General features: G+C 43.6%; 1 pseudogene across 1 annotated transcript in view; it reads right to left on the bottom strand.

Annotated features, from left to right (window-relative positions):
• LOC308300586 (receptor-type tyrosine-protein phosphatase U-like) overlaps window positions 1–18,302 on the bottom strand; it is a 175,827-nt pseudogene that overhangs the window by 112,151 nt on the left and 45,374 nt on the right. The window contains exon 2 of the transcript in view: window positions 3,681–3,812. The product of the transcript in view is annotated as a receptor-type tyrosine-protein phosphatase U-like (transcript). The remainder of the gene's footprint in view (window positions 1–3,680; window positions 3,813–18,302) is intronic.

Genomic DNA, 18,302 nt, shown 5'->3' with positions numbered 1-18,302 from the left:
TTATGATTATTTTACTTTACAACTGAAATACATTAAATCTATATGTAATTTCCATCCTTACAGGAAACCTGGCCTCAAACTGATCTGTGTGTGTGTGTGTGTGTGTGTGTGTGTGTGTGTGTGTGTGTGTGTGTGTGTGTGTGTGTGTGTGTGTGTGTGTGTGTGTGTGTGTGTGAGACACCCAGCTGGTTCAGGCTGCAGAGTGGAGGCCAGGCAGGGCTTAGAACACACTACTAACTACCAGGAGTGTTGCTTCATCCAAGTTCTAACACCATCACTGGCACAAAACATTATTACTTCCTCAAGTCACAATATTTGGAAAACTGTTGGTGAAATTTGCACTAAACATGGCCATACATTTTCAATGTGTTGTCAAGGTCCTGCCCATAACACCTGCTACTACTAATATGTGGAGTTCTTCGAAAAAGATCTTCACATGATCCAGAATGCTGAAAATATAATCGATTATACTGTACAAACATTTTATTAAAGTTCCACAAAACCTTCATATTATATATTAAAGATGTTATCCACCATCTGACAAAAATGTCCTGAAATGTTACAGTATCTGGCAGCCTTTTCTGATTTATGTACTTTCTTAACTCACTCTCTGTCAGAGATGTCTGTCTGTCTGTCTGTCTGTCTGTCTGTCTGTCTGTCTGTCTGTCTGTCCCTAAAGCAAGGGGAAGGCAGTCTGAAGAAAAATGATAAGACCTTTAACAAAAAAAGGAAAAGAAAAGAAGTAGGAGTGAGTTTGATTAAAAAAAGCCATCTAGCCTCTTTTTTACACGTTTCCCATGCATGAGAAATGTAGTGTCTAATTTCTCCTGGGAGCTTCATGCTCTGCTGCTATCTCAGCTGTGTTTACTAATCTTCCCTGGACACCAATTTCTCAGCAACAGAAAGTTAATAGTGGTCCACTGTAAATAGACTGATCTCATGAACACCAGCTGTCCCCTCGCACCTTGGCTGCCAAGATGGTGGATAGAGACCCTCCCAGAGCGATGGTGGATAGAGACCCTCCCAGAGCGATGGTGGATAGAGACCCTCCCAGAGCGATGGTGGATAGAGACCCTCCCAGAGCGATGGTGGATAGAGACCCTCCCAGAGCGATGGTGGATAGAGACCCTCCCAGAGCGATGCGCAGGCCGGATTCAACACAGCAGGATTAGATGGTGGATAGAGACCCTCCCAGAGCGATGCGCAGGCCGGATTCAACACAGCAGGATTAGATGGTGGATAGAGACCCTCCCAGAGCGATGCGCAGGCCGGATTCAACACAGCAGGATTAGATGGTGGATAGAGACCCTCCCAGAGCGATGCGCAGGCCGGATTCAACACAGCAGGATTAGATGGTGGATAGAGACCCTCCCAGAGCGATGCGCAGGCCGGATTCAACACAGCAGGATTAGATGGTGGATAGAGACCCTCCCAGAGCGATGCGCAGGCCGGATTCAACACAGCAGGATTAGGAGTAAAACATGCAGAGATGCAGAATTCTGATGCAGATACGGTACAGTATGTAGCATGAAGAGATCCAACTACAGTAACTCAGTGAAACCTGCCACGGAGTACAATCACCAGGAGTTACTATAATGTACATACTATAAGCTATTATTATGTTATGAGACTTGTCATCAGATTAATTGCGACCGTCAGGTCGCAGTTACTATCAAAACCTCCACCAGCTGTCCGTCGGTCCGTCAGTCTGTTCGTCACGTCACACTTTTGCCCTACTCTTATCTCCGCCACCGTTGACCCTATCCATGCCAAACTTTGCACACACACTCCTTGGCTGCCAAACCAAACCACCCCTCATTTTTCACATGGCCCTCTTCTAGCGCCACCATGAGGTCGATTCTTGCAAAACACATTTTTGGACACTGCTCCTACAAACTTTGCCCTAAAATCACGCAAATCCGTACACAGTATATCCAGACTTCTTAAGAGTCTTACTGGAAACAGACTAACAGATTCACAATGCTTCAAGGAGCGGCTGTAGCTTAGACAGGTCACCTGGCAATCAGAAGGTCATCGGTTCACATCCCAGTCCGTCCATGTCTACGTGTTGAAGTATTCCTGAGCAAGACATTTAACCCCTAACAGCTTCCCCCTGAGGGCTCATCATGGCCATCTGAGCAGCATCAGCTGGGTGAAGATGAAACAGAATTCTCCCCATGGGACTAACAAAGATCTAAACTCCCTGGAGCCTGAAGGACAGACAGGTAAGACGTTCCACAACACCTTGGCTCACTGTGACCTCAGTCATCATGTTCAGAATATACTGTAGCATCTTATTTCCACCTGTTATTCCATTCTGATGAAGGTCCCAGAATGCTGTAAAGGTCGTCTGACGAGGCAGTAAGCTCTAATTAAACCTGAAGGGAAAAGTATTAATTATCCTGTCGTCTGCACTGACATGCTTGGTGGCTGTGGGCAGATTGTGTCTGGAATGCTGATGATGCAGAGGTGAGAGAGGTGCAGTCCAACTGTTTCAGGATTATCATCACATTTATCAAAGCAGGTATTCTATGTGCACAGAGCCTGGGGGAGGGGCATGATAGAACTGTCCTACATTTACCAATCAGAATCACAAGCACTGTGCCTTTAAAAATAGCATGGCACACCTTGACATAGTCAAGGTGTTCCTCAGGGAAGCTCCATGGTCCCTCGTTAAATAGTTTATTAATTAACCGCTCTTGATTAGTGTGAACCTTGTTATTTATCTTCATGTTTGTCCTCCTCATCACCTCCATTTGTCTTCTTTACTTTATTTTTGGCATCACACTTATTTGTTCTGCCACGTTACGTTGCAACATCAGTGTTCAGTAACCACATTATCTGTCCTACTTCTCTCTACCTCTTTTGTTTCAATACCAAACTAACATGATTTTATAAATGTGCAACAATGACTTCTCTCTCTCTGTGTTCTCTGTTATACGATGACTCATTGATTATTGATGATCCCAGTATCGTGGTGCCAAGGTCTCTTTCACAGTTCATTGGCTAACTGACTGGCTGCTTATGCATCTTAATCACTCTCCTGGACAGTTGGCATGTCTGCAGGGCTGAGGCCACCACAAGCCCTCCACAACCACACATATCTCTGTCAAGGAGCTTTTGTCACTTTCCTCCTGGTAGGGTGTTTGCTAATACAGAGAGAAGCAGAGGAGCTCCTCATAAACTATGCATGCCATCTCCCGCTGTCAGGAAATGGTGTGTTTCCATTATCCAGGGTGAGAGCCTGGTTAACATCAAAGTGATGCTCGGGGGTCAGCAGGAAGCAGACACCACCAGGTTGCTGCCTGCTTGATTAATGCTGATCAATTAAAAATGGACGCCGGTCGTCTCAAGGTTGATTTGAGCGCCGTCACAATCTCTCTGCTGGACGTGTCAGCCTCGCCACAGAACATGAATGCATTCATCTGTCACACTGAGGCACACTGGTGGATGTCTTAAACTCACACAGCTTCTGAGTGTCCACTAAACACACATGGTGGCACCCACTGCTATGGATCTAGTCTAGAAGATACACTGTCAAAATAAATGTCACAATACTCACCCACTGCTATGGATCTAGTCTAGAAGATACACTGTCAAAATAAATGTCACAATACTCACCCACTGCTATGGATCTAGTCTAGAAGATACACTGTCAAAATAAATGTCACAATACTCACCAGGCAGGAGCTCAGCGTTGGCATGAGGTGTGTTGTGCGTCCGGAACAGCTGCCAGTCAAAGTGGTCCTCCTCCCCCTGGGTGAAGTCACACAGATTGGGGTCTGAATCCTCATCGAAGGTACAGCCAGCCGCTGAGAGGACACAGAGAAACAATAGTGGTCAGAGCACCGGACACCTTTTATTGGTCTGAGCTGAAATCACCTTTATTAGACGGAGACCATTCATAAGTGGTGGTCCTGGACCACTAGACAATTACTACCAGCTGCAGGAGTTTGAGGTCATGTAATCTAATTGGATATCTATTTTATATCTATTTTATATTTATTTTACCCTGTATATGCCTGACATTTTTCACTGCAGCCTGATGTCTTGGTAATTTGTGGTGGGCGGGGGAACATTGTGAACAGCTGGGGACACTGTGACTCACCCCCTTGTACTTGTATTTAACTTGTGTATTTCCTGTTTGTTACCATGCCTGACGAAGACCCATTGGGGCCGAAACTTTGCTAATAAAGAAATTCCTATACGGGGAGCTTAAGGGTCGATCCATACCGTTATAAGGAGCCTAACTAATTTCGGTTCGGCACTAGGCGAACCCAAATATGGTTCGCATCCCCCGGTTCGGGGGGGGCGTCAACCGACTAAATTCGGCTCTACGGTGCTGACGAAATGTTGTGACCTCCTGACTTAATTTCGGTACTCAGCGGTGTCTTCTCATTCATTGATCCCGGCTTCACGTTCATATTCTCGGCTGTGAATCCAAGGAAACAGCCGTCGTTTGTGTGGGAGACACGCCGACTTCCAAATGCTTGTGTGGCCGTGTATTGGGCATCAGAGAGCGGATACTGGAGACGAAGAGTGGACTGGGAGGCGCGCGCGACACACACACACACACACACACACACACACACACACACACACACACACACACACACACACACACACACACACACACACACGCGCCTTTGCTGCGTGTATCGCTGCTAACGCGTCGCCGACCGTTTTAAAGAGAAAAGAAGAGCTTAAACACAACTTTGCTAATTGCTAGTGTTCCGTGTTGATATGTTTTCCTTTTCCACGACGAGTTGTGACTGCGTGATGACATGCATGCAGCAAGGGAGGCGGCACGTCTATAATGTGAGCTTGTAGATTAAATGTTTTTGACAGAGCTCGAGCCGAGCGTTTGTGAGTGTGAGTGAGAGAGAGAGAAGAGACCCCGCTGGTGCTACTCACTGGACCTCCAGTCATTCAGTGTGCAGCGCGAGGGCAAGTCAGATATGTATATCAGCCCTGCAAAGCTCATTCATCGGCCACAAACGTCGTCATGCCACGGACCTCCAATATTTACAAGCGACTTGGGCACTAGCCGTTAAGAAAGTATGGATGAACTCCCCCCGAACCTAAATAATTTCGGGTCGGGGCGTCCTCCCGAACCGAAATTAGTTAGGCTCCTTATAACGGTATGAAACGACCCTAAGCCGGTGTGCGGGCCTCCTCCTTTCTTGCTCATAACACAGTTGTTGCAATATCTACCACTGAGGACACAGAGGTCATGTACTTGCGGGTTTTAGCTAACCTAAAACATAATGCCTCCAGCACAGCTGTCCACTGACGGAGGATGAAAAGAGCACAGGTTCAGCTGCTCAGGCGTTTACTAACTAGATAACTTGACACTTTCATCATGATTGTTTGAATAAGATGAAAATGACCAGTTATCATTAGCTTTGCCAGCAAAACAAGTTTTCCAGCATCTTATAATTGATTTTCTCATGGAACATCCTCTGAAAATGGTCTTCCAGACCTCAGTATTTCTACACTCCTGACTACAGTCCTCAACACACAGCAGAGAGAAGAACCACAGTCCTTCTTCAGAAACATTCACTCTCCACAACAGCCTTGGCTGTTTTATTGTGGACATTTCTCTGCCTGTGAGTGTATGGTTGTAGTGTGTTATTGTGAGTGTATGGTTGTAGTGTGTTATTGTGGATATTTCTCTGCCTGTGACTGTATGGTTGTAGTGTGTTATTTATTGTGAGTGTATGGTTGCAGTGTGTTATTGTGAGTGTGTGGTTGCAGTGTGTTATTGTGAGTGTGTGGTTGTAGTGTGTTATTGTGAGTGTGTGGTTGTAGTGTGTTATTGTAGAGTGTGGTTGTAGTGTGTTATTTATTGTGAGTGTATGGTTGCAGTGTGTTATTGTGAGTGTATGGTTGCAGTGTGTTATTGTGAGTGTATGGTTGTAGTGTGTTATTGTGAGTGTGTGGTTGTAGTGTGTTATTGTGAGTGTATGGTTGTAGTGTGTTATTGTGAGTGTATGGTTGTAGTGTGTTATTGTGAGTGTATGGTTGTAGTGTGTTATTGTGAGTGTATGGTTGTAGTGTGTTATTGTGAGTGTGTGGTTGCAGTGTGTTATTGTGAGTGTATGGTTGTAGTGTGTTATTGTGAGTGTATGGTTGTAGTGTGTTATTGTGAGTGTATGGTTGTAGTGTGTTATTGTGAGTGTATGGTTGCAGTGTGTTATTGTGAGTGTATGGTTGTAGTGTGTTATTGTGAGTGTATGGTTGCAGTGTGTTATTGTGAGTGTGTGGTTGTAGTGTGTTATTGTGAGTGTATGGTTGTAGTGTGTTATTGTGAGTGTATGGTTGTAGTGTGTTATTGTGAGTGTATGGTTGTAGTGTGTTATTGTGAGTGTATGGTTGCAGTGTGTTATTGTGAGTGTATGGTTGTAGTGTGTTATTGTGAGTGTATGGTTGCAGTGTGTTATTGTGAGTGTGTGGTTGTAGTGTGTTATTGTGAGTGTATGGTTGTAGTGTGTTATTGTGAGTGTATGGTTGTAGTGTGTTATTGTGAGTGTATGGTTGTAGTGTGTTATTGTGAGTGTATGGTTGTAGTGTGTTATTGTGCATTCCAACATGATCTCACCTCTGATCCCCTTCCCTTCTACTCAAGGTGGGACAGATGCCAGACAACAAACCCACATCCATTTTCTCACTCCACCTTTCACCCAGACAGCCATTAATAACAGCCAGCCACTTAACAACCACGCTGCCACCAAAAGCACTGTGCACGCACAGCACGCTCACCACTTTAACTGGCAACCAATCACACTGTGGCCTGTAATTACCTCTGACTCAAGTTCTGGTGAAATCTAAGTATCCCACACAATAGAACATGTACAAACAAGACCACACAAAGCTCATGCATGAAGGCCCACATACAAATAGCAATACTGCTCACAGAGGGCTGAGACCCATAGGGAATGTAGTGATTATTGTAATACATCAGAAGCTGCCATATTCTTTGTGCCAAAAAGATAATTCTTTCAAATGATGTTTAATAGCTAGCTAGCTTTAGGGCCCAGAGGTGCTGAATAATGCTTGTTGTCTCTGCTGCCTGCATCTGCTGCCATCTACTATTACATTTTTCTTAGAGCCGCATCCCACTTCCACGCCCATTTCGCCTCCACTTCAACTCATAGCTAGAGCAGATGTCGGTAGAGCAGATGTCGGTAGAGTGTATAAAACCGCCCATAACTCTATCATTGGCCCCCCGTTGCCATGGTGACCGCCGTCCATTGGCTCGTATTCCCAGCTATGGGACCGGCGGATCCAATTTCAACCGAGGGGGGCGTAGCCAGAACACACACACACACACACACACACACACACACACACACACAAAAATAGCTAATAGTTAGCTCACAACTTTCCACTTTTCTCTTTCACCTCAATCGCAGTAACATCCGTATACACCACGTCATCGCATCACCAATACGTTTTATTTATTATTATTTTTTTTTTTTTTCCAATTTTTTTTTCTCAAACATTTTTTTTCTCAACATTTTTTTTTCTCAAACATTTTTTTTCTCAAAATTTTTTTTTTCTCAAAAATTTATTTTTTCTCAAATTTTTTTTTCTCAAAAAAATTTTTTCTCTAAAATTTTTTTTTCCCAAAATTTTTTTTCTCAAAAAAACCATCACATCGTGGCCACCCTGTACCTCAGGGATTTGTTTTTGACGAATATTTACTCCTATAGACGCAACGCGACGACCTAGAGGGGAGGCCGGCGTAGCCGGCCGACCTTCTAGTATCTCACATTAGCACAGTGGTGTGAAAATGACACACTAACAGTGGGCAGCTTGAAAAATCCCTGGCTCACGTGACGAGGAGCTCATGCCAACGCTGTGGAGGGACACGACGTGATAACGACCCAAATGACCATGAGCCCATCCTGAAGGTGACCCCCACCATGCGCTGTGGCTTTATTACAGCTCATTCTTCTGGCTAATCTGCCATTAAACAATATGGTGGAAATGTGACTTCCAGCAGACATACGGCTGCAAGCATGGCCGAGTCACTGTGCTTATGATTCACAAGCTGCATTCATTTTACTGCTACTGCTGGAGAAAACATAGAGGTGACATCTTCTAGTCATCATTGTCATGTGTATACATGTGTATACAGCAGGGTTAGGTTAGGGTAAAATCTTTACAGACCAGCACCCCGTTTTATGGGGGAATTATTTTGGTGACATGAATTATGTTTAAAAAAGTAAAGAATAGACTGGTAGCTTAGTATAGGAAAATGTATAATTAAATACATTTACCATGCTAGGATTCCTTTTGATTTTGTCAATGTAGTTTCTATACACATTTGTAAATGGAAGCATAAATATAGTCAACCCTATCCTAACAATATCCAGCCAATCAGCAGGGAGGGAACTGGAGCTTTGATTGATCACTCTATGTGGATGTGATGCCAGGGGTCAAGGGTTAAGGATCTATTTCTAATAGAAGTGCCAGAGATATGAGAGCTGACACATCCAAACACTCTGCCACTATATTATTATTCCCTGCTGCTTCTGTCAATGAAGCCCAAAGACTCTGGCCTCCAAAGACTCATCACCAGGAGCAGGGAAATGAGAGCTGAGCGCTGCATGGGAGCCCAGGCCAGGGCTTAGCAGGAACGTCATCTCCAGAGAGCAGAATGGATAGACATGGCTCATCTGTCAGGACAAAGACAGGAGCACTCGCTGCACCAATCTGCACTATTTCCCCTGGAATCAATGTGTCAACGCACAGTGAAGGCAGACATTTTTCTGAATATTATACTGCATAATGTGATGGCATGTCCAAAACTCATGGCTGAGATATTGCCATGTAAAACCATTTCACATGGCTGAAGGCTACTTGAGAATGACTTTATACAATATCATGTATGGACTGTATGTGTATGTTCAGTAGTTTATGTGTGAACACAATGAAACACAATGATAGTTTAACTCAGAGTTAGATCAACACTCCAGATTGTACTGCCTACCCAGTTCCTAGTTTAGCAACCTTAGAGATGAATCAGACTAATACATTAGACTCTGCATTTGGACAAGGCTGACACCTCAGGTCTCTCACCCTTTTTATCTTGTGAAATAAATGGTAAATGGTGCATTTATATAGCGCTTTTATCCATCAGAGATTGTGCATTACATTCACCCATTCACACACACATTCATACACCAATGGCAGAGGAAACCATGTAAGGCACAAACCTGCTTCCCAGGTCGGAAGCAACTATAGGGGTTCAGAGTCTTGCTCAAGGACTCTTCGACACCAACTCTGGGGGAGCCCGGGGTTTGAACTGGGTTCAGGAACCCTCTGTGTTCTAATGACAGTTTCTCTACCCCTGAGCCACTGCCACCCGTGAAAAATAAACTGCTATTGTAAAAAATATTATTGATTGACCTGCACAAGAAGCATTTCTGCATGCCTCCCTTCAGCACCTAGTGTATGTATTGCAATTTATATTGGTAAATGTGCACTCCTGATATTTTGTTTTGTGTACCTTTCTCTTCTAGTCTCCATTCTCATATTTTCAACTCTTTCTGTAAATGAATGAATAATTTCACCCACTCTTTCACACTTGTAATCGTGTGATGTGACGTTAAATAAAGTTGATTCTGAAATATGAAGACACACACCAATGCAGGAGAGTTTCTCTTAAATAAATACTGCCATAAAACATCTAATATTTCAGCTGAAATCTCAGGAAGGTGTGAAGTCACACACACACACACACACACACACACACACACACACACACACACACACACACACACACACACACACACACACACACACACAGTCACACAATACACAACTGCAAGCGCATGTACGCACACAGAGAGAATGCTTAGATTTGAGCTGTGACGACATGTGAATCCTTTTACAGCCCTCGTCTCATCTTTTCCCCCACCTTCCCACCCTGATGTGCGTCCTCAGTCCTCAGTCAGTAATGATGTATCAGTCAGGCGGGGTAATGAACAGCGGCACCCGGGAATCACCTGGGAAATCCAACGAGGCGAGGCTCTGCTGCGTCTCACATTATCAAACTCACTGCTTCTGTATGGAAGACACTGTTGAGTGCATTGCTCCACACAGACAGCCTGGTCTAAATCTGGTACGTCTGTAGGCTGGCTCCAGGTGGGAACGGGTGAGTAATGCTGGAAGACACTTTCTCCTGGGAGAAGCTGCTTGATTTGCATTGCGGTGAGCGCCAGCCCCATGCATCAGCAGGAGACAGGTATATTTATTCTCAACAGAGGCTCTCCACCCCAGCACTCCCTCCACTGTCTCCCAAAGCCATCCATCCCTGCACCTGAATACGCAATGAAATCATTTCTCTGCCTCCTCGGGCACTAATAACTCACCCCTGGTGGCTACTAAGGGGTCCCAGTCACACAGGGAGGTGGAGGGGCCAGGAATGGGACTGGAAAAGGACAGAGATGGAGATAGTGGTAAAGTGGAGCAGAGGGCTTGTGGAGAGAGGACACGGGTTGATGAAATATATAAAACGGAGCATGAGGGGTAGGCTGGCTAGAGGGCCAAGAACAACTTGAAATAGGTAAAGGCAGGGACCACAATCCATTCAGGGCACCCAATTCTACTATTACATGACATAATGTATCATGATTTTTATTGTCATACTTTTAAGAAAATGGAGGTTAAATTCAACCTAAAGCCACACTGCTAAAGGTGAAGAGAGTGTAATGTCATTTAGTGCAGCATATCTTCCAGGTCTGGAAGAATATTTGTGTTCCTATCCACAGGTTTTCTGTGTCCCATGAGCCCTTGTGTGAAAGGTGGGCATCACTTCCTGCTCCTCAGCCGTTTGATTCGACTGCTGTGAGCCTGTCACACCTGAATCACTGCAAGTTGATTACTTGGTGCGTTGTTGAATCAGCTGTGTGGAGGAAGTGGAGCACACATTTTTCCCCACTAAGCTCACTGGGAAACTTGTGGATAAACTTTACAGACTGACAGACTCTTTCCTCCAATAAATGGTGGGTCCATCTTGAAAGCAACTTGGAACTAAAGTACAGTAGAGGTACAGTAGGTCACTAGAATAAAGGAGAATAATGTTTCTCCAGCATCACCTCTTTTCTCAACTCTATTCTAAGGACACGTAAAGGAAAAACAAGGACAGCATGAGAGAGAATTAAGATGAGAGATCCTTGTGGAGAAATCCAGGTGTCATATACTTAACTGTATAGCAGCAACAGCAGCCAGCATGAAACCACAACACAGGATAAGTACAGATAAGAGTAGAGAGAATAAGAATAATAAAATCATACCTCAGAGAGCGAGAGAGAGAAAACTCACACAAACTGAGCCTGTCTCCTGTTTGAATGTTACCAATAGAAGGGGAACGCTTCAATTATTACACTTCCTGGCTGCTGTGGGTTTGGGGTAGAGGATGGAAGAAATCTCATTTGATGCAGCTGATAAGGAAGAAGTTTTAATTATCATATTTTCTCCCTCAGCTCTTTCATTTAGATCTATTTTCAGATGACGCCTCTGTGAAGAAGGCTTGAATCGCTATGCCGCATCCATTAGTCTAGTCCAGCCATGACATCCATCTCCCATTTGAGAAGGAGACACTTTGCTTTCCTCCAGATAAGAAAACAGATCCTGACGGCTAAAGAGAATCTCAAGGACCATAAAATAAATCTGTTTAATTGGCAGGAGGAAGTCTCCCAACACACTCCTAAACACCTGTTCCTTTTTGATTTCTCTCTCATCTCGTACGTATTCCTTTATGAGCTGTAAGTGACAGAAAGACACCTGGAGGGACTGTAGAGAAACCTGTATGAAGGCATTTATATGCAAAGCAAGCAGTTGGCTTTATGTACTGTAGCTTCATATTAGGACCTGAGGATATGTTATTAATGCAATTATTTTCGCAACTGCATCAGTTGATCATCTATCGGTACGTGAAGTGTTGTGCTTGAGATGGCATTTTATCAGGTATTTTACAACAGCTCCAAACACTTCTTACTTAGCTTCAGATTTGAGGGCTGGAATTCTATTATGCATTTAGACAGATTAACTGAACATCTGGTGAGAATTCTAGCTTAATCCTAGGAGAAAACTCAAGACAGCTTGTTATTTTTATTATTAATGGAGCCACATGCAATCCAATGACGATGCCCTTGGAAAAAAAGAACACTGCATATTTTACAACTAGCTGCTGTATTAGGCTTTTATTTGTGGTGGACAGAACTTGTGTGAGTTCAAAGTCACCCACAGACACAGACATGTCAGTACTGGACATCCAGTAGACACTGTAACCTTGGACAGGAAGCAGAATGGCTGCTGGTCATGGACAGAACCAGTGTGTGCAACATGTTCACATAGACATGTCTCATGTACCATGTGTTCATCAACTAGAAACTCTTCACTAGTCTGATCTGAAGTCAGCTGTACCATGTGTTCATCAACTAGAAACTCTTCACTAGTCTGATCTGAGATCAGCTGTACCATGTGATCATCAACTAGTCTAGAAACTCTTCACTAGTCTGATCTGAGGCCAGCTGTACCAAACCTTTGAGCACAAAAGCAGCCCAGTCAGTCAGTCAGTCAGTCAGTCAGTCAGTCAGTCAGTCAGTCAAATGGACATTGGCCAACCACCAAATCTGGTAAAACAAATGCCAGTACTGAAATGAGATGAGATTTTAAATACCAAATAGAGATACTACATTAAAAACAGTAATCCTAAAAGGAAATCCTTTTTTTCATACTGAAATAAGAACACAAAGAATTGAAGTCCAGCAACTAGAGTAGGTTATAGTAACTAATTAATTATGTTCCACATCTGTGCATCATCAACAACTGAGTTCACTGCTAATTATTACTAATTTAACTTTAATTGGTCCATTATGTTCTATTAAATTGATGACAATAAATGCTTATGTATGTTCATACATGAGATGTACTGCAGCTCACTGTGGTTCACAAGCTCCAGTAAAAGCAATACAAAGACCTCATAGAAACACTAGACAGCAATAAAACCCAATCATATAAAACATATGGTCTGATAATCACAAGGTTGTCTGTTCTCTGCCACGGTATGCAGTCTATGTGTCGAAGTGTCCCTGAGCAAGACAATTAACCCCTAACTGCTCCCTGGGTGATGAATGAATGGCAACTTCCCCACTGCTCCTAGTTAGAATGTACCGTACATGTGCAAATATACAGTGACAAATACCCCAACAACAATAATCTGTCTTCAAGTTATCACAATCCCTCAGCTCTCACAATCTATGTTCACTCTTGTTTTATCTCTTCATACTCCTGTTCTCCTATGTTTTATTTGTGTCTCTTTTTCTTTGGGGAGTTTTGTGTCCATCATGCCTGCATGATTGACTTGGACAGTAATGTGAAAGATATTCGCATTTCAATTCATCAAATATTCATTCTGCTCCTACAGCATATATTTTGAACCTCTCTGTGATTATACTTTCATGATTGTTGTGAATCTAGCATTGGCACCTCAAAATCAAATCATCACCTTCCAGGATGGTCTTCAATACCAGATCAAGGATCAAGTTTTAAGTATAACTCAAACATTTTCTGCACAAGGTTCACTCTCTACAGTAGCTGTCTATCTGAGCAGGTAAGATGATCTTGTCTGCTCTGCACCGTAACACATTGTGGATAAAACATCCTCAGAATTATATTTTGTTATTGTATATCAGCAGTTTAAGTTGAACTAAATTGAAGAAATCCAATCCTGTTCTTCCCTATAGAATCAAACAGAATTACATTTTACCTTCACAGTACAAACTAGCTGAGACACAGCATCAAGCTCCAAACAGCTGCCAGTGAAAGCTGTCAAACACTAAACAACAAGCAACAGATGTATGAATGGACCCAGAGGGAACAGTTGTCAAGTGTTCAGCAGCTACTGGAATAAACTGTTGATGTGTGTTTGACCTGCGACAAGTTCCTTTACACTGATGACTATAGAGTACATTCACTACTGTACCTTCTGACATCAAACCAACACACAGAGTTGATCACCTCATCAATAGCCTTATCAATACACCCAGGTGACCATGTGATAATATATCAATATGTATATCATAATAATGTCATGAGCCCCCTATGATCACATGGTGACATCACAACCAGGAGGCGGTGCTTCCTGGTTCAGATGTCTAAATGCCTGCTATGCGTGTATCAAAACAACATCACATTTCCAGCAGTGGAAGCTTGTGATTGGCTGAACCGGGGGTAGGGAGAGCTCTGTTGTGTTCGCCTGGACCACGCGGAGGTGCAGAGAGCTCACTCGTATATAGGTTATAGGTAATATAATAGGCCTACATGCGATGTTTCATAACATATAACACAAGAAATAATCATAACACATTAAAAAGCATTTTGGTTTGATAAGGTTGTGGGCAGAACAATTTGTCCTTGTTATTTGAGTATTTTTACTTTAATCATAATTAAAGACACTTCATTGTGAATTAGTGATTATAATAAATAGACTATGTCATGATTGTTGTTATTGCGACCGAAGGTCGCATATACTCTAAAGAACCGTGTCGCTTGAGTGTCCTTCATTCCGTAACCTCTGTGATGTCAGTGTGATGTCAGCGAGTTGTGACATCACTTCCTGTACGGGGCGGCTACACGAATTGTGGATAACACTATATATGGAGATAGTCCAGTCCATCATGTCATATGGGACTACCGTCATAGACAGTAGCCAAAAGAGAAGGATACACAAGACTAGGAAAGACAAAAAAAGGAGGAGGAGGATAAAGATACCAAAAGGAGAGAGAAGAAAGGGTGGATGAGGTACAATGTGTCTCAGAAAAGAAAAGGAGGTGGCAACGGGGGCGGCTAGATAAAGTTATTAGGCCTGGATCCGACTTTAAGTCGACGCACAGGATTCCAGAAGTTTAGCGCTTATTCGCTCTTGTATCAAACTGGTACTCGAAACGTTCTTAGAATTTAATATATATTTTCTAAAGTAAATATGGCGGCGGTTGTGAAAAAAAGAGAAGAATAAAAAAGAAAAAAGGAGGAGGAGGATAAAGATACCAAAAGGAGAGAGAAGAAAGGGTGAATGAGGTACAATGTGCGGTATCCTCCTTGTCAAGCTCGACGTTGGGCATTTGGACCTATACATGGATATGCCTGAAGAAGGTCGTTGACCGAAACGTTGCATTATTAAATAAAAAGGAGTGTTTTGGCTAAGTGTAAGATGGGGTGCGGGTCATATGTGCTATTGGTGCATGATTGAAAGGACCTATACATGGAGAAATGGAGCGAACCTGTTTGGCCTAAACATGGAGATGTGGTACAGAATGACTCATATATGGGCATAAAAAGTATGTCATGTCATGTCATGTGACATCACTTCCTGTACAGACAGTCAGACAGACAGCCATTGACTCCGGCCTAACAATGGCTACTGTCTATGACGGTAGTCCCATATGACATGATGGACTGGACTATCTCCATATATAGTGTTCTCCACATCTCCATGTTTAGGCCCTATCGCTCACACCCTAGGTGGGGTTGGCGATAGGGCCTTTCTGTGTGGAGTTTGCATGTTCTCCCCGTGCCTCCTAGGGTTGATACCCTCACAAAAACATGAACAAACTCCCCCCAGAATGACAACAACTAGAATCGTCAGAGAAACGCTTTGGTTGGCCAAGATGGTCAAGAATTGGTGCGACCTCACCCTTTAGGGCGAGGTCGCACGTCATCCTGAGGTCGCATTCCACCCTCAGGTGTCTTACTAGTAGCTAGATCAGAGTGTGTTTATAATACAACGCCGGCACGCCTCCGTCATCTCCACCGAAAACAAGCGCTCCGCCCTTGTTCCATTGTTGGAACAAGAAGGGCGTGATGTTGTTTTGATACACGCGCCTGCTATCCTGATGTTTCCCTGACCAGCCTCCTGATGTTTAGCATCAATCTCACGGTGGCCAGCAGACTGAGTGTGTGTGTGTGTGTGTGTGTGTGTGTGTGTGTGTGTGTGTGTGTGTGTGTGTGAGCAGACTGCATGTTAGCCTTCCTCTGATAGGTGCAGACAGACACAGACAGAGATGGACAGACAGAGTGATGAGAACAGACATCTCACAATCACACACATTAGTATGTGTTTACACACACAGTGACTCGCCAGAGAAAAGACCACACGTCCAACAAGCCTGCAGTTACAAAGTCCCTCCTTAACGGAGGCCAGAAAGGAAGTGATTAAGTGTCAGATGGTTCTGGTAAATGTCACTTCTAGTTGACTGAGCTTGGTTGTGTTTCCAGGCCCTTATAACAGCTTACAACCATTTATTTCCAAAATGATAAGAGAATATTCATATTTTGTTCAAAAACGGAGCAATCCTGCAAACTTTGGAAGCCAATATTAGGATGGAATATGAATCAGATGGATAGGACTTGATCACATGACTATAGAGATACTGTGTACTGATTTGCATGATTGTTGGAGAACATCTGATGGAGTAATAGCAAAGAATGTGCTTTACATAAGTTGTCCTCCTGGTGGCGCTATAAAAGCAAATGTGAAAAATGCAGGGCAAATCTTTATCCTTAGCCTCTAGGGAGATTTGTAGGATTTGTGGACAAAATCTCTAAGAGTAGAGAACACGGTCATTTGAAAAATGTGGGGCAGAGGTTCTGAATTGGCATCCAGGGAGTGTGTGTGTGCGCAGCGACCGGATGGACAGGGGCGAAAACATACTCTCCCCCATGTCTTCGGCTGGTGGAGACGATAATCAGTGAAGGGGAGGTGAGGGGAGGAGCTGGAGAGGAGAGCTGGCTGGGTGCATCAGTGATGAGGGGAGGTGAGGACAACACCATGTTCAAGTCCTGTTAGTCTGAGTGGAGACAGCAGGAACAAAAAGCTTCATTTAAAGTGATTCTCCACGCTTCAGTCACAGCACTTTGAAGACCAACTCAGAAGCTCCCTGGGAGGACAATGCCATCTGGAACAAATCTACACATTCTTTTTCATCTCTGCAGTTTGGAGACACGTCCCTTTATCTGTGTTGCCTGAGGGAATATCCCATCCACACCTGAGAGTGGGATATTATTCCCAGTGGATGTTTTTTGTTTCATTCATTCTGTCTGTCTGTCTGCATACTATATACATATACAGTGCATATACAGAGAGAGCAAGACAGAGAGAGAGAAAGAGGTAACTTATACAATTTAATGAAGAAAACAAAACTATATAAGCATCAGAGAGCATCCAGTAGAGTTTGAAGCAGTGTGTTGGACTTGGGCCTACCAGCAGGGGGCAGGCTTTGGGAGGGACAGACTGAGGAGGAAGGAAGGCTGCTGCTTCAAACCTAATGAAACTGTGAGAGGAGGAGAAGCCTCTGTCTCACCCCAGGAAGCAGCAGCAGCACAGAGGATGAACTCACTGAAGATACAATCCTCACTGGTCATTTTACTGGGAGACTAAAGCCTAGTCCAAGGTGAAGAGCTATCACCTCACCGCTGTGTAGTTTTCTAGCTGTCACATAAAATGCACAACAAAGCCTAGAAAACGACACTGCGGTGAGGTGATAGCTCTTCACCTTGGACTATGATAGAGTCTCTTGAGGCTCTTCCCCTTGCTCCTCCAGGGTTACATTCTGTCTGAGAAAAGGTAAACCGGTAGGAAACCAAACCACTACACAGTCAAACATGCACAAATGCAGGAAACTGGATTCTGACGCCTGCAGAGACCAGAATCCACAAGTTCAATTCCTCCGACCCTTCGCTCTCACACAATGGAAGTGAATGGGAGACAAATATTTAATTTGCATACTCACAAATGTAACCCAGTAATCCACAGCACAAACCCTTGTCAAAAAAGTACAAAATGCTTTCCAATTTTACTGAGGTGTGGTGGAACAGTGGGCTCCAAATCACAAAAGCTAACGTCTCTTCTGTCCATACTAATCCCTGTAACATCCAGGCCATTCAAAGGACTGCTCCCCCATTACATCAAGCTTTACATAAAACCTGAAAATCCCCCTGCTGAAGATACAACTTTGAACATCCAAGAGCAATTCAGAGAAATCTGCAGAACAAGGACATTTTTACTGGCAAATGAAAGGTGTCTGGCCCAGAGAATGGTGTGCTTTATGTGCTAAATGGCTGCTGGCCAGAAGAATAATGGCCCTGTACTGTGATATAAGCTTTGACTGACAATCCACACAGCCAGTCCTAGAACCATTTCCTCCTCATATGAATGAATGGTTGAAGTAACAGAACACCTTTGACATTCAATAGTTAAAGTGATACAGTGCTATCGCTCTTGAAAAATT

Source organism: Nannobrachium achirus, assembly GCF_963921795.1.
Source record: "Nannobrachium achirus genome assembly, chromosome: 2".
Lineage (NCBI taxonomy): Eukaryota > Metazoa > Chordata > Actinopteri > Myctophiformes > Myctophidae > Nannobrachium > Nannobrachium achirus.
This window is presented reverse-complemented; position numbering and strand designations above follow the sequence as displayed.